The sequence below is a fragment of the Harmonia axyridis genome, chromosome 2 (genome assembly GCF_914767665.1).
Source record: "Harmonia axyridis chromosome 2, icHarAxyr1.1, whole genome shotgun sequence".
Classification (NCBI taxonomy): Eukaryota; Metazoa; Arthropoda; class Insecta; order Coleoptera; family Coccinellidae; genus Harmonia; species Harmonia axyridis.
The window spans coordinates 36,030,111-36,048,951 of NC_059502.1; the positions used below are offsets into that span (position 1 = coordinate 36,030,111).

Sequence of the window (18,841 nt, forward strand, 5' to 3'; positions counted from 1 at the left end):
AAAAGTTTTTTTCAATCGTTTCTCAATCATTTTGATGTTTTGATTATCATGGAATTATCAACTGTCCTAAAACACTACTATGATTCAATTGTCATTTAGCTCTTTCTTATTTGATAATATTTCCGTTTATTAATATTCTGAATATCAGTTATATTTACAGTGTATATTAAGAATAACAATTTCAAGTTCAATACCGCCATTGGAATTATAGGAAATCTAGGCGAAATATAGAAAAAAACTCAGTGGCAACAGATCGTACTGAGTTGAGATTTTATAATTAAATATAAATAGCAATTCCAGGTTTTACACGAAATTTTGTTTCGAGTGTCATCAGAATCATAGAAGAAGCACTGACGTCAGAGCTTCTATGATTCTGAGAGCACAGAATTGTATATAGGAATATAGTGTTATTGATCGTCTCTATTGTTTTTTTTTTATTTAGAATAGAATATTTAATTCATAATTTGATATTTCGATCCAATAATCAATATAATTTCGACTTTTAAATATGTTAATGGCTTTTCTCAGGAGGGTAATAATTCAATTTAGGAAATTTGAAATTTTATTGATGATGAAAATTGGAAATTAAACTAGTGACTCCAATACCTATCTAAATCTAAAAATTACTTATCTAAAATCTTCAATTATTCAACCAGCCAATCAATCTTCAATTATCCAACCAGCTAATCCTCTTCTGTGGTAATTAGTTCTCTATATTTCTGGAGCTAACCTCAATTTTGAACAATTGAACCTGATTACTTTCAATATTTACTTATAATATGACGTCTTCTATTTCCATATATTTTTTTTTATTCAAACTGTGATATCTTGATTGTAGCGATGTTATCTATAGATACTATGTTTTTTCACTGACTGAAATCTCTGCTCTGGATCTCGGCTATTTATAGTTTTTTTCAAATTTCTCTTGAAATCTGAAAAAACTATAAATAGTCGAGATTCCATTTTTATTTAATTTTCGTATTTCCTGAATTGAATTATTGAACATTCCTGAGGAAAGAGTCATTTAAATATTTATAAGTAAAAATTATATTGATTATTGGATCGAAATATCAAATTCTGAATTAATTATGCTATTCTAAAATAAAAAAAAAATAAAGAAGATTCATAACAATAGGTACAATTGACGCATGAATGATCGATTAGTCAAAAGCTACAGACTTAACATCAGTACCCTCCTATTTTTTTTATTTGATTAAGTATTGATGTTACACATCTCAAATTATACATATACTGAAAACGGGGTCCAAGTAAGATCAAAACCAAAAACCAACCAATTCATTAGAATTGGTGAGTTTTTGCTACTAAGCAAACTTCCTTCAATCAAACCTAATTACTTACTCCAAATTAACTGTCACTTTTTGATTTAATAGAAATTTTAGAGAAACCCGATTTTAAAAGCTAACTCTTTTCATATTGTCACATTTTGGTCCGAACTGAAATTATTTATAGATATTCATAAATGAAGTCATATATCCTCCCAAATTGTTACACTTAATGTGAGTCAATATTCAATGACGAGTAAAACTAAAATTAGATATAACTTATCTGAAAATATAAATGGGTCCTTCGAATGTCACGTCGAAAAAACAGACGAACAAAATTCCTCACTATTCAAGGACCAAAATGTAGGGAAAATATCAATAGAAACTATTCTAAGAACAATACAGTAATTATTAAGAGAATACATACATACTCATAAGTCATTCCAGTCCGAATACAAACTTGATATTTGATACTGTTATTCATTGTAAAAAAAGCACAACACACTTGAGGTAAACTGAGAAAATGAAGCTAGAATGGAAAAATTAAGTGAAATACAACGCTAACAGTTGCTAACATACCAACAACAAAAATGATGAGCTATTCAATGATCGTTGTTGTCATCATCAATGTCGTTCGTTTCACAAAATTTTTGATATCTACGATTGCTCATGATGACATTCACAATTAATGTTTATCATTATCTAAGCCATTTTCTTATTTATATTCAGACCACGTAAAACGAAAAATTGAAAAAATATACTATCTACCTAAATCCTTCATATCGTAGGAAGCTCCTTCAGATGACATTGAATAGTACAAATCAAGTTCAGCTTTCTATTCTGGGTTCAAGGAACTATACAAAAAAAAAGATATCATGTGTAAACGAAACGATCACAATTCATTGAAAGAAATAAAAACTGAACGCATAGGGATAGACAGCCATCACACCCGATAAAATGTTAGGTGTGACTGGAAAACCATGAGTTACTTATTCCTAGAAAAGGTGTTGCAAGTTCTCAGTTAGTTTAACAGCACAAATTCCCCATTACTTTCAGACCTCATATTCTGATAACAAATGAAAAGTGAATAACGATCGCAAATAGATCATATAATGAACAATCCATAAAACGTTTGATATCGGGTTTATCGCAATCTAAGGAAAGTAATAGCTCTACATGAGGCTTTACGGTAGTCATTCATGGTGGATTTATCTCACGAAAACATTAAACGGCTTATAAAATTATACAGATCATAAAATAATGAATTATTTACACGAAATAAGGAGCGACAACTACAAGTTAATTCAGTTTATGGAGAGGTGTAAACATTTCCGAACTTAGAATTTTTGAATATGTATCGGGTGTCCCAATTTCGTTGTCTAGTGAGGGAATCAGGGTAGGCGGTCGCCTAGGGCGGCAAAATTCAAGGGCGGTATCGCATGTTTAGATATTCAAAGCATCGAATGAGATTTGATTCGGTCAGCAACAACAGAAAGCAATACCGACAAGTTTAATTAACATCAAAAACCATCAAAGGTGCCGCATTATGCATTATACTCATAAATATCCATATGTTGACTAATCCCCTCATAGTCCTGTTTACGAGTTATATTATTATTCTCTTCGCTAAACCTTGCTGAATTTTATTGCCACTTAGGGCGGCTTCTGGATTATTTTTCTTTTCAATTCTCCGAATTAAAAATAATGGTTAATCCGCATCATCTGGTTGTTCGAGCCTACCCCCTGCTCTTTTGCAAAGTGAAAAACCTGCAGAAACTCTAGAGCGGGCCCTGGAGCCCGATTATCCATTATTTATTTCTATTAATCTGCAGAGTTAACTTCTGTTAGGGCGTTAAATTGGGTCTCTGCCTAGGGCGGAAGTTTGACTAGCGACGGCCCTGGAGGGAATCTCAGAACCCCTTTGAGCTAGCAAAAAATGAATGGCACCTTTTCGGGCTCGATTTTTGAGAGGATTAATTTGGTGAAAACCGCAATTTCATAAATTCAACTGTTTTCAAGCTATAAAAGAAAATTGGAAAATGGCATGAATCACTCATAACTCCTTCATTATTGATGCTATCAACATAACAGTTTATCAAAACATATCATTTGAATATTACGAGCGTATAAAGCAACATTTTCGGGCTCGATTTTTGAGAGGATTAATTTGGTGAAAACCGCAATTTCATAAATTCAACTGGTTTCAAGCTATAAGAGAAAATTGGAAAATGGCATGAAACACTCATAACTCCTTCATTATTGATGCTATCAACATAAACATACACATCCTACAGGCACTTTTTTCAGTAGAATTCATTGGTGTCATTGTAATTGTTTGTTTTCTTTTGCAATTAGTTTTGAAGTTATAATAGAAACTTGTGTTTTTTAAATGTGAACCATATACATATATTTCTATAACAAATGAAATCGCTTAACTTTTCCCTTCTCAAAAATATATAACATCATATAAATTTCTCATCAAAACATAAAAACCATCAAAAGTTTCGGTTTCACACGGCAAATCAAACAAGTTTCAATCTATGATACTCTGTGAATTCCAGAAAATTGAAATAGTAGGTGGCCACCAAGGTCTACGGATTCAACACGGTTAGATTTTTCCCATATTTCAACATTTTCAAATTGAACTATGTTGTTCTTTGAATGTGACCAAAAGAAAAAATCTAAGATAAATATCTTAGATATATATATTAGATATAAAATCAATCATAAAATTTGTTTCATGTTCATAGCACCAATAATAAAGTAGTTAGGTATGAGAACTTCTCATTTCTCATCATTTTCCAATTTTCTCTTGAAAACAGTTGAATTTATGAGATTGGGGTTTTCACCAAATTAATGCTCTCAAAAATCGAACCCGATAATGTCGCATTCATTTTTTGCTAGTTCAACGGGATTCTGAGATCCCTTCACTAGAAAACTAATTTGGGACCCCGATACAACGAAATCCTGAAGAAAAATACCTTCCAACCGACCTACGATATTTGTTAAATTTCATTTCTAAAAAGGCACTCAAAAATCTTCAATTACAATTTTGCTACATCTAAAAACATAAGAAAAGCAATTACCTGTAGTCAGGAGCTTTTGCGCGCTTTTTCCAATTCGTATTCATGAAATTTTCTCACGAAAAATTGAATGTAATCTAAGCTGAGACATGCCATTCATCAGAAAAATATTTAAAAAAAGGACTCTTTGGTTCGTAGGGGGACATATTATACGGTTGGTTCCAATCAATTAATATCAACCCTGATGACACCCTAAAATCCTAACCCTGAAATCTTAAAAAGGTAGGAGGTTGAGTTTGACCTTGTTTTATATGAAGGTTATTCGATTCCCTTTTCAAACATGCCATACAGTTGATCTTTTTTGTTAGTATGTACTTACAAATAATCAAAAGAAAAGAGTAGAATAGTTACGATAGCAAGAATTGCAATGAAAAATAATGAAAAGTTTTTCACTATAAAAGATTCTCAAAATGTGATCTATTATTTTGTAGACAGAAATATAATTCTTTTTAAATTGAATTCCTCTCAGCATGCAGTGTGTACCCTTGTCCCCTACTTTCAATTTTTTTACGGGGTTGTGTTTTATACACTGCCGACTTTGAATATCACCAGAGAGAAAAATCGAAAGTTGTCAGGTCTGGGGAACGTAGTGGCCATTCAATAGGCCCTCTTCTACCAATCCATTTATTTTGGATATGATCTGAGAGTCCTTGGCTCATTAAATTTAAAATCACAAAAAGGTTAGGAGTATAGCATTTTTGAAAAGGCGATCGAATTAACTTTTAAACTAGGTATCACTAAACACCAACCCTTTTCCCATTTAAGATTTTAGGGGTTGCGGTCATCACGCTCATCGGGTTTATACAAATTGTAAAAATGTCCACCTACGAAAAAAAATTTACCTTTTTAATCATTTTTTTGGATTTTGCTTGGGGGCCGAGATATTAAGGGTGATACCTTTTCAAATTGGCAAACTATCTCAGGGAAAAATGAGGGTAGAATGTGCCAATTATAAGAACCTAACGGTATTTTGCAAAATTGTTTTTTACTATTTCGCAACTAATACAAGATCAATCGGAGCATTATTTCAATTATTGAGAACAAAATTCCGAAACTTCTGAACGTATTTTGCCTATAAACCGAGGTATTCTTATAATTAAATTTTACACTATAATTTGAAATATTTAGTGTTATACGAGAAAATATGCTATAGTGTAATATTAATTTCATTTTGTTACTATGACCAAAAAAAAATAATATTCTATATGCAGTAATTTGCACATTAAAATGAACTTAGCGCAATTAAGATTATGGATATTATACAGTTTATCAAAACATATCATTTGAATATTACGAGCGTATAAAGCAAACCATTGATGATTTCAATTTTTGCATCTCACTGAATGCAAACCGTATTGATTACTTTTTGATTACCTGGAAACGCAACCTTAGGCTCGTCTAGTCAGCGGCTGCACCGACTAGCAGTCATTATCTTAATAGTTGATTTACTTGCAATAATCTTTACTACATCGCCTACATGAAAAATAAAATGATTAAATGCTGCGAGGTTGGGGCAATAAATCTCTTCACGGTTCACTTAATCGGAAGGACTTGAAAGCATTAAAGACAATTGTCAACTATTTTAAATTATTTATTCATCATAAAGTTCGTATAGGTACGTGTGTTCGTTAAGAAATCAAGAATAATGGCACTTGCTGATTCCTTATTATCTTCATTTAGTTTTAATGAACCTAACACCCAACTTATCCCACATTGACCTATAAGATACATTATTGAAGGGCCTATTCACGTATCGGCAAGGGCATAGATATTTTTTTTTCTTGGGGGGTGTCATCGAAAAAAATGTTTTTACCACATTGTTTACTCAACTCATAATGTGATAAAAAGAGGTTTGATAAAGAAGTTTGAACCAAATTACTCCAAATTATTTTTTTTATTACCCATTCGATTGTTCTTATCTCATACTAGATGTTCCTGAATTGGAGTTACGAATGAAAATGAAAGATTCCTTGGATAATTTTAAAAATGAAATGGCCCATAAACATGAGCCCGCAAACGCTTTGTTTTCGATATACCTACAGTGAGTTTCTTGTAGTTCTATTATTTGTGATGCTTAACCAGTTTATCGAATCTTTATTAATCTTCGCTACAAAGTTGGCAAAGAAGTACCAAAACTTATAATTAATTTATTTATGACAGCTACCTAACTAAATCTTTATTATAATTTGGATTTTTCTGAGAATCTTTTAGCTGTTTGATTCTTTTTCTCGAAATCGATTGCAGATACGACAAAACTACAACAAACCAAAAAGTTTAGTGATAAACCAGAGTTTCTTATCAAATTTTTCTTAACTACCAAGGATTCTCAAAAAAATAATTTCGGAGGAGAGAAGCAGGCACCCTTTTAGAAAAAATTTACCATGTAGATTTGCATTCAAATTAGGATATCACTTAAGCTTTAACACCTGTATCTCAAAAACAAAACGTTTGTGAACTCATGTTATAGGCCTTTTTTTTAATGATCTGAGAAATCTGTCATTTTCATTTGTATTTCCAATTTAGGAACACCCTGTAGATGTAGTCAATTCAAAACTGATGTCTTCACTAGTAAATGGCATTTTGAATGAAACACAATAAATTGTACAGGGTGGGCAAATTTCGATGTTTTAGCACTACAACTTTTGAACCAGAGGAGATAGACAAAATCTGATACCCACTTCTCGATCTCTTTTTCTGAGAAACTAAAAAGGGTAGTTTTCGTTTTTGGCCACCTTCTTTTGTTTTCGAGTTATGAGCGGAAATTGGAAAAGTGGCGAAATCGAAAAACAGTTATATCTCCTCTAATACTGATGATAGAGCTCTGAAATTAAAACATTATACAGGCACTTTTTCACGTAGAATCCAGTGGCGTGCTTGTATTTTCAAAAGGGTTTTTAATTACGAAGCTATGACCCAAAGTTATGTTTTTTTAAATGGGAACACTTGATTTTTGTGCCATTTTCTGAAAGCTTAATTTTTCCTGATTTCAAAAATATATAACATCGTATGATTCGGATCAATATAAATAATAGAAAATGGCCAAAAACCTGTTTTCACCTAAGAGTCTGAATATTTCTATGGTTTCAACTGTTGATGAACACAGAAAAATTGAGCTTTCTATAACAAGAGCAGTGTCCTTCCGTCAATCTGATTATTTCTATGGTTTTCACTTATTTCTACAAAATTCGAATCTATATTTATTTTATACAAATAGTTTCGAAAAGATAAACGAACTTGGAAAAAGTTTCCTAGGTAGCTTGAACACAGTTTCAAATATTCATCTATTGAAATATCGAGAAGAGGTGTCGACTGTGCATTGTGCAATTGTTGTCATTATTAGGTTAAATATTATTTCTTGTTTGTCCCTTCGTAATTAAAGTGTTGAGTTCAATCAGATATGCATTATTTCATATGCTGTTTAAAATGGATTGGTACTTGTGCGTATTGATTCTGGAGACCTATGTAAATAATCTCCTGATACATGCATCTCAATACAACTCTTTCGATTGAAAAATTCGATCTTGTGGTTTCTCCGTTATTTCCAAATCAATTTTTAGATAAAAAATTTATAAAACATATCTAGATTCGAATTTTGTAGAAATAAGTGAAAAGCATAGGAATAATCAGATTGACGGAAGGACACTGCTCTTGTTATAGAAAGCTCAATTTTTCTGTGTTCATCAACAGTTGAAACCATAGAAATATTGAGACTCTTAGGTGAAAACAGGTTTTTGGCCATTTTCTATTATTTATATTGATCCGAATCATACGATGTTATATATTTTTGAAATCAGGAAAAATTAAGCTTTCAGAAAATGGCACAAAAATCAAGTGTTCCCATTTAAAAAAACATAACTTTGGGTCATAGCTTCGTAATTAAAAACCCTTTTGAAAATACAAGCACGCCACTGGATTCTACGTGAAAAAGTGCCTGTATAATGTTTTAATTTCAGAGCTCTATCATCAGTATTAGCGGAGATATAACTGTTTTTCGATTTCGCCATTTTTCCAATTTTCGCTCATAACTCGAAAACAAAAGAAGGTGGCCAAAAACGAAAACTACCCTTTTTAATTTCTCAGAAAAAGAGATCGAGAAGTGGGTATCAGATTTTGTCTATCTCCTCTGGTTCAAAAGTTGTAGTGCTAAAACATCGAAATTTGCCCACCCTGTACAACACAGCCCAGACAATTTTTCGATGCGAATTACTCAGTTCCGTTCTTTGATAACTGTATATTGGAATTTTGTGACAAGAATGATACAAAAACCGAAAACAACGGGTGTATACAGATGACGAATGCAAAAATCACAGATGGCAAATAAGCGGCGAGGCCGAGAAAGCGGATAGATATAGAAAAATAATATACCTCGGACAAAGATGAGCTCGTAGTTCAATAAAAGTACTCATAGCCCAGTCATATTAGGTAAAAAAAGGGGTCAACTTCGGAATGAAAGATAATAAGCTGCAAATTAGTATGAACCTTTGTTTTGTCATTCTAAATGTTGTCTCAAAAGTCACAATCGTTATCGTGTCCGCGTCTCAAGATATTCAAGGTCAAAGGTCACAAAAATCGGTTTTTCGCGAATATCTGGCTTCCTATCGGTTAAATGAGATTTGCATTTATTATAAAAGTTGTAGGCTATAAAATTCCCTACAACTTTTGTTTAAACTTTTTTTTCATACGACCAACCGTTTTGAAGGTAGAGCGCGAAGAGTGCACATCGTACAGTCATATACGGCCTAATGCAAGGTCAAGCGTGAGTTATGGTTATCAGTACGTTATAAAGTCAATTATTTACTTGGAAATTATAATTATTAAACAATGCCTATTATTTATGTACTAACTATTAATTATTTATATTTAATTAAAGTAAGTAACTTGATTATTTATATATAATTATTCATATTTAACTATTTAAGTATAAAATATTATTAATTCTGGATTATATATTTTAGTTTTATTTTAAGTTAACACGACATTATATATCTTTTCTTTAAAACGCGTAAATTTCTCAATACTTATATACCTGGAAATACTTGTCCCTACCCTATGCCCTTTTCTATTCATTGCCGGGACAGATGTTCTATAGTATTCAAGGCCACTCTCTCCACTTTGTATGAGTCAAGATTATTCGTTAGTTGGAAATTGTACCGTTGCAACTACGGACGTACGGTTTTAAGAGCTATGGCTGATTTGTGTTTTATATGTGATAAGAAACTTTCAGAAGGTGTTTCTGTGAATGTCGTACGTGGTTTACAAACTTTAAAAACTGCAAGTATTGAAAGAAATGATGGGCATATAGACTATTTAAATACTTTAAGTTCTGTAAATGTGCATTCCGAGTGTCGAAAAGTGTACACGAGTAAAAATGTTATTATTGCATCAACATTTATTATTTCAACAAGAAAACTGCCCAAAACAAACATTATTAGAAAATGGAGTGCGCATCTTGTTGGCATTATATAATGCTCCAAAATCTGAGGACAACATTGATCATTTCCGCTACACGCAATTCATCAAATTTACAAAACTAAATAAACCTGTACAACTGTCAACACTTCCACCAACAAGTGTAGCAGCTCATCAACACATAAAACGTGTCTACTACCAGATTCAAACGTGGTTAGGGAAGGACTTAGAACCTCAAGAATGGGGCTGGATGCTTGACAATGAAATCCTGGAGCCCATACGAACGTTATTACCTCCAGCACCAGCCGAACTACTAAACGTAATATTTTGCAATTGCAAAAATGGTTGTGGTTCCCGCTGTGGATGCAGAAAATCAGGGCTACAATGTTCTTTAGCTTGCGTCCAGTGCAACGGACAAGCTTGCCTCAACGCTTCACTGTATCCAAGTAATCCCGATGAAGAAAATACATATGATCCCGATATTCTGGAAGGTTTGGAGATGAACATGACAGATAATGAGGATGATGACAATGAATCGAACATTTTTGAGCGACAAGAAGAAGAAGACGACGAAGAAGAAGAAGATAATTAGCTTCCATTTCCAATTTCATTACAATTAAAATCAACAAAGATACTTTTGATATTTGAACTCACATTTTGATAAACGTATATTATGCCGTATTTAATAATAAATAAAAATATGTGTAAAATATATACTCTTACTATCATTTTAACTTAAAATAAAACTAAAATATATAATCCAGAATTAATAATATTTTATACTTAAATAGTTAAATATGAATAATTATATATAAATAATCAAGTTACTTACTTTAATTAAATATAAATAATTAATAGTTAGTACATAAATAATAGGCATTGTTTAATAATTATAATTTCCAAGTAAATAATTGACTTTATAACGTACTGATAACCATAACTCACGCTTGACCTTGCATTAGGCCGTATATGACTGTACGATGTGCACTCTTCGCGCTCTACCTTCAAAACGGTTGGTCGTATGAAAAAAAAGTTTAAACAAAAGTTGTAGGGAATTTTATAGCCTACAACTTTTATAATAAATGCAAATCTCATTTAACCGATAGGAAGCCAGATATTCGCGAAAAACCGATTTTTGTGACCTTTGACCTTGAATATCTTGAGACGCGGACACGATAACGATTGTGACTTTTGAGACAACATTTAGAATGACAAAACAAAGGTTCATACTAATTTGCAGCTTATTATCTTTCATTCCGAAGTGAAAGCCCTAATATGACTGGGCTATCATCTTGAAAGCGATAATAAACCCATAAACCGTAAAGGGGTCCGATTTTTTACTGACGTGTCGATTTCAAAGGTAAGTAAAATAATTATTATTCATTTATTTTATGGAAAAATTTTCGTTCTTCATCTTTCCGAGATTTCTGAAATTTTATATTTTGAAAATCTTGGGGGGAGGGGTAATAACCCCCAATTTCCCCCCCCCATTTCTACGCGCTTGCGTACCGGCAATCTGCCGATCAGAACTGTTGTTTTGACGTTTGTCAGTTTTTCCTGCACTATTCATGCAACGACAATCGTCAAGTCGAATTTTTCAGTTTAGATCGAACATTTACTGAATATACACATGAGTGAAGGAAAACCGTTCGATCCCACCAATCGGCGATCAAAATTTTCGATTTGATCTGATAAAAATGTCTGAAATGCCATTACTATCAAATCGAACGACTCAACCTGAAGACCTTATGTCTGACGATCGAAAACCTGACAACAGTTGTGATTTTTCACTGCACACATTCGGAAATGAGAAATTTTGAAAAATAAAGAAACTAACATAACGTAACTACTATCGATTAGATCAATCAGATCCGATTACATGTGTTTATACGACTGAAAGATTCGACCTGAAGGTCGACTGGGTACAGGAAAAACTCACGATCAAAAAAAAAACCGTTCTGATCAACAGTTTGCTGATACGTATTTAAATCTAATTGGTTTCATGAGTTTTCCAATTTAATTTTCCTTTCAGAGGACCACAGACCCTATCAAAAGGAAATTGGCTTTCGGTAAATTTGGAGAATTCTACCTAATTTTTACATGTTGTAGAACTCGTGGTTAGGGATTCACGGCTTGGCTTGACATGACTTGAAATCATGTAAAGCTCAAGTCAAGTAGTAGTTTTTCAATCTCAAGTCATGTCAAGTATTTATTTATCAAGTACTTGAATCATATCAAGCTACTCGATTTTTGGCAGTTTTTTATTGTGGAGTTTTATATCAATAAAAAAAAAATGAAGAAATGAGAAGGAACCTTGCAAAAAACACTTTTATTTATTAAACTTATTGTATAAGAGAACCGAAAATATCAACTTTTTTTAAATAGAAAAATAATCAAATCATTATAAATCATAACAAAATAGAAAATAATCTATTGATCCAAAAAACTTATTTAAAAAATCATGTGTGAAAATCGTTGAAAACATTATTCAATACAATTTTCTAGTAATCCAGATTTCTCGGGAAAAGTAGAAAATGTCTCCTCCAACATTTGCGGCCCCTCTAGACCCAACCTTGCCAAAGTTCTTCTGACGAGGTTCGACTTTATAAAGCACTTGAACATTTTGTTTTTTCTTTTTGAAAGAATGAAACAATAGGTTGATGCGGATGAACCATTATTTTATATTCGAATGCGCCCACGCCCAACTTCAGTTGATTCGATATGGAAAGTCATCTGTGAAATTCGTTGATATTAAATAAATTTATCCAATACGTAGGTATTTCTAGAAATTCGGATTTCTCGGAAAAAGTAGAAATTGCCGCCCTCCAATATTGCTGCTTCGGCGAAACTCGTTTTGTTTTCTCCTGAGTGAAATTCCATTCTTTTTAGTCTTTTATAGAAATACATATAAGTGTGTAATAATTTCTGAATAAATTCTCTATTGTTTCTTATATTCTCTTCTTCCGAGTCTTTTTTTCAATGATTTTTCAAACCTATATTTTCAATGTGGCTCCAGCTTTTGGATATTTGAAACAACCAAAATCTACCAATATATTTTATAGAAATATGAGAAAACTACTGATTAAGTCGCACTGGCGAATGCTTCAGTCTTTCGGCGCTCGAGGAATCCCCTTGTTTAGTCTATGCGCGCACGAGATTGCAGAAATATTAATACGCCGTGCGATGCGTGCATATCAAGCTCAAGTAATATCAAGTACATAGCTTGATATCAAGTCAAGCAATAAATATTTAAAATCGAGTCAAGCCAAGCTCAAGTATATTATTTTTCACGAGCTTGATTTTCAAGTCAAGTTGTTGGTTAAACCTACCTACTAGTGAAGCTCATCAAATGTCTTCATTTTTAATTTATCCATTTAGATTATATTGGATGGTAAAATAAACTATCATAAAATTTCAAATCGTCATTGAGAAGAAACTTTTTCGAATATACCGGATGACTCATCGCAGACGCGGATCCCATTTCGAGGGAGTAAATGAAAATATTTTGAAAATCTTTTATTGTTATGTATATAGGATAGTTAGAAGCATAATTTGAAACTATTTTAAAGTATACATGGTGTTTCAACACGAAGATATAGACCAAAAGTACACTTTTTTCATTGTAACACCCTGTAAATGAATTCAAAAATTAAATCATAAGCTCAAATAATGATGATTTTCCCCAGACAATATTATCCTTAGAAGCACCATTCACGAAAAAATGGCAAAAATCAAAAATATGGAGTTATTTTGATTGATAATGAAGAAACCAGTTACTCCGTATTGACGGAACCCCTAATCGAGTTTTTCTCATCAACAAACCTAACCCATTCGAGAGTTATCAGATTTAAATCCTGGCCGGAATGGACTAAAAGGACGGACAGAATTAAAATTGCCCACGAATTCGTCATCAGTGAGTGAAACCTCATGATCATGATTCATGAATGATCTCTGTTCCGGGAACCTCGGTTCAGAAAATAAACCAAGTTGTAAAATTTACAGTATTTCTTCAAATTAAAGAAGGGGGAATACAATAAATTCTTATGAAATTCATAGAATTTTTTGTTGTAAATTTTAGTCAATATAAGAATTCAGAAATATCGAAAATTTACAGATACCCACTCTGTAAAGACCAAGTCATATATCAATAAATCTTTAGAAGAAGAATTTCATTATTTCTTCTGTTTGATACAGTAGGTAATGGGTATCATTGATGAACTGATATTTGATAAATGAATATCAAAAGATAGATTAATGTTTAATAAAGAATTTGTGTAAAATTTCAATATATCTTATAATAAATCTTTATCGCAAGTTTCACCTGTTGATACTACATATAAATCGTTAATTCAGTGTAACTGTTTAACCAGTATGCGAACAATTATCGACAATCAAGGTCACGGCTCTGAATATTAAAATATTCCATATTTGGTTTATATGCTACACGCAAGTTTGAATCGAAAATTACTATTTCATTTTGAATTAATTATACTTGATAAGGTATTTTTCTGAGGGATATTTTGTCGTATCTAAATGACACATGGCATTTTTTCAATTCAAGGTTAAATAGAAGATGAGGAACGAGAACTGATGATAAGTCGGGAGTTTAGCGCTATTTGATTCCTATATATAACCCCGTTGGTAATCTACGTTTAAAATTAGAAAATGCCAAGTAATAGCTTTACATGAGAAAATCTCATGTCTAACCCAACGGTCACCCTTCCAAATATCAACTTCATCAAACTTTCTTCACGTAAGTCATTTTTCGTGAATTTTTAAAAACGTTCTAACGAAATAAAAATAACGCGGAAATATTCGCTAAATACGACATGATTTTTAGAGCATTTTTCACAACATTTCGGCTTCAATTTTTTTTTAAATGTCTGTATTTTCGAATTTTGAGCTGAGAATGGTTTTAAACGATAACGTTTGACTCACTTATGACGAACCAGTTCTAAAATTCTATTCTGTCCGTCCGTATACACGAAAACTTCCGCACAGGAGGACGTAGAAACTTGAGATTTTCGAGAAAGGTTGAGTTCGGCTATTTTTCGGTGATTTTTTCGAGATATTTTGTTGTATAAACCTTTTCACAAAAAAAAATCCAATTTGGGACAGTCGTTTGAACGTGATGCCCTTACATAATATTCATAGATCCTCTTTTATATGTATATAAGGATGTTTCCAAATTCGATGGAAACCTTGAAGAAGATGTCAGTATAACTCATTTGCTGTCGATTGAGCCATATTTATCGATAACCGAAAACAACAGTTTCGGAAATATGTATTTGAGTTCTTGGGTTTTTGAAAAATTTCTCACCTTTCTTCATTTTTCGTCAATTTTTTCTACGTTTGCTAAGTTTGATTTAAACTTTGGATTATTTAATCAGAAGAAGATATGATATGTATAAAAAAAGCATTAATGTTGAATAAAATTAGATTGATTCGAAAGTTGGTGTATGAAGAAAAAATACTAAATTTCTAATATAAATTTGCCTGCAACTTTGGAATTTCACAAAGTGTGTATGACAAACTTATTGTGAAAACTTACCAAATTCCTTCTTCATTTCCAAAATAAGTAATCGTTAAAATGCATGCACTAGTTTCATTTTAGCAGATTTTGATTTGAAAGGGAAAAGAAGCAAATGAAAGAAAGTAATGAATTAAATATTTATTTTATTGCAATTACCCTCAAAATTTCCGTAGGAAATGTATTCACAAATTATGTTTGAAATGATATCCAGCATTCCTTATACAAGCACGTGCCCATTTTCTTATTTCTTCGGTTGTTATTTTCCGCCTCAAATTTTCTCTCAATCCTCTCGCTACTATTCTAGGTGTTAGATCCGGACTTGTCTCTAGCAACGAAAATAATCCAAAATTACAATCAATTTGGTCAACATAGAATTAATTGACGAAAAGTGAAGTAAGGTAAGAAATCTTTTAAAAATCACAAGAACTCAAATATCTCGTAAACTGTTGACTTTTGGTTGTCACTAAATATGGCTCAAATGAGTCATACTAACATGTCTTCCAAGATTCACATCTAATCTAATACACCTTGTGTATAGATTATAAAAACAGAATATTCAAGCATAATATTGAATAAATTTGAAGAGCATAGCACTGACTTGTCGGTTGCTTTTGAGCCTCCGTTTCATCGAATAGACACACACATATAACATAAGACCGAGCATAAGACGATATAAAAGCGTTTCTCCTGTATTCTAGGAAAATTCCGATGAAAAGATAACTGTTATTGACATATATCACCCACCTACATATTACGGTAGAATGGCTGTCTTCACTCGACCCTACCAGTATAGAAAGGTCCTAACTTTTTTCCTGAACTTATGTGAACCTAGCATGTTGGGAACCTGTGGTGAGAATGTTGTTTGCAACAAATATAATATACTGTTCTACAGAAGTAAGGGGCATGACAATACAATTATTAATTGAACTCCGAGTTATTTTAATTCATTGAAAATTTTATAGTAAATAACTTGTAGAGTTAAAGAAATCCCTAAAAAAAATTTTTCCTTACCGACAAATCGTTAACTGATAATTTCAGAGTCAACCAATTTCATTCATTATTTCGAATAACCTCTGTACATTACACTAAATAAAAAACCCAAATGTAGTCCTCGTCAAGAGTTTTTCTCGAGGACTGTAGAAGCTATTTTTATAAAACTTTTTTGGTGTTTATATCGACTTTTATTTCGTAGTTTCAACAATTGATCCTTGAAGGACAAGAATCATAATCATTAATTTCAAAGACTAAAAATTAAGGAATCAAAAAAGTATAATCACATACAATCATAATACTTGTATTTGTCCAACGTCACTTATTCTGGGATTCAAGTGTTTGAAAATTTAAGTCTGATTGCAGAACTAATAACCTCAGATTCAAATATGTTGAATGAAGGCGAATAATGAATTATGTTGTTATGTTGTTCTTCTCGAAAAAGAGAGCCGATACGACAAAAAAGTGTAATATTGGACCAAAGTTCCTTCTTACATTTTTCAAAACTACTAGTGGTCGTTCAATGTTCAAAATAAAGTTCTGGAGGAAAGAAGCGTGCACTCTTCCAGAAAAAATATTAGCCTGTAGATTTGCACTCAAAATGAGTATATGATGGAAACTTCAAATTGGAATAGCTATGCTAAATTTGAGTTTAATATATTGAGGAGAAGAGGTATTATGGGAAAAAAAAACACCCTGTATATCGAAAACGAAGCCTTTGCGGGTCCATGTTTATGAGATTTTTCCTTAAAATGATCCCAAGTATCTGTCATTTTTGTTTGTGAATTCAATTCAAAAAACACTGTGTCGATCAAAAAGCATGAACCAATTAATATTATTATTAAAAATAATAAATATTATTAATTCAGAATAATAAACCACAAAATTTTATGATGAATATTAATTTTTACTACCACGTACTAGAATATTATGGAGTTCATAGTTTTTCAGATTCAGAGTCATGAAATTCGAAAAATTAGTTCAATTTCTTTGAAAATAAGAGTCGTGTCTATTGATATCATGTTGTGTTGTTTATTGTCGTTAATGATTTATTCTTTTCTACATCGATTTCATATTCAAGCTGAAGGAAATTCGATCCAAACAAATATTTTTTATTTCAACGCGTGATATCCACCCCTAAATTTTCCACCACATTTTCAAAACTCAATCAAAACTCACCCCCTCTGAACTGCGAGAGTGCAACAGGTAAATTCCTCGGTCGATATACGACTCAAAAACGCTGATGACACGACATCTTTTCATCTCGTTATATTACCCGCCGTATCGGACACTGAACTGATCCGTGAAAACATTTTTTTGTGAATTTATCTGGATTTCGGTACCGCTTATCTAGCGTGAGCGTGCGAGAGCAAGAACGTATGCGACCTAGGTCAACCAGGCACCGCGATAACTGAGCATTCCACAACACAGACATGTATCGATAATGTGCAAACAGAAAAATTCAATCAACCAACCTTGCCAAATCTCGGGAAATGGGAAATTCTGCGCCAAGACGGCCACTGGGGGTACGTTTGGTAGCTTGCCCGACACCGCACTTGGTCTACAAGGACACTCAAGGTCGAACCGGCGATAGTAACGCCGCGATGGTGAAATGCGACGAACTTTCCGCTCGGACGGACCACCGTTTGATTTTCGTGCGGTTCTATTTTACGAGTACGGCCCCCTCTGGTACGCGTCCCGTGATGTGTGTGTGCGCTGGGTGTCCCTTCGGATGCCCACACCGCCGCCGTCGTAATGGGCGGTCATCTGCGTCTATTTTGGTACCCGCGCGTTTCTGAGACACCGGCCGGGATTGATAATGTTGATGTTAACGTTTGGTGTTAATAAATGGATAAGGGGGGTCACACAACATGCGGTTGAGGTTTTTCCGTGATTTCGTTTACGGACATTACTGCAGAGTCTGTATACCATTTATTTATTAATCAGACGGCAAAGCCATTTTACATTGTTGAAAAATTTTAACAATAACAAATCTTCATTGAAATATACAAGAACATAAATAAACAAGCACTCATCCGTAAAGCCAAACTTTCAAGAAATACACACTTCCAATAGTTTTTTTATTAATTTTGGGCATTGAGCAAAATCAGATCTGAGATGCCAGCGGACTAGAAAGAGCTCCGTATTCGAAGAGCTTCTTCAGGGTGAATATAGATACTAAAAATATATCAGCCTGACATTTATTAGCTAGGCGAGGAGCTCTAGATAATGGACTGTGGACACTATGATTTGTTGGCGCAAAGCTAATGTGATAAACCTCTCGAGTTCTAACGCTGTGTCCTACGTGAGCGAATTATTGCGAGCGATTAGAGCGACGCGACCAAACGCGATATATCAAACCTTGGAATATAATAGCGCTGTCCTACGTGCAGTCGTATCGGTCGTAAAACTGTTTCAGCCGAATTTCGCGCTCTGTCGGCGATCAAATTATTTGATATTTCCAAGCGGAATTCGCGCGAACTTCTTGTTGATGCAGGCACGTTTACTTCGACCGCTCTACAATGAATGATTTAAACGAAGTT

General features: G+C 32.9%; 1 protein-coding gene across 3 annotated transcripts in view; it reads right to left on the bottom strand.

Annotated features, from left to right (window-relative positions):
* Positions 1-18,060, bottom strand: part of LOC123673236 (glycogen-binding subunit 76A) — a 53,502-nt gene extending 35,442 nt beyond the window's left edge. The window contains exon 1 of one of the 3 annotated variants that reach the window (XM_045607704.1): positions 17,774-18,060. The gene's annotated coding sequence lies outside the window, so the exon portion shown is untranslated. Of the gene's footprint in view, positions 1-1,710; positions 1,839-17,477; positions 17,718-17,773 lie in introns of those variants that run through there. The other 2 variants (XM_045607705.1, XM_045607706.1) reach the window with 2 other exon arrangements.
* Positions 18,061-18,841: the final 781 nt, after the last annotated feature.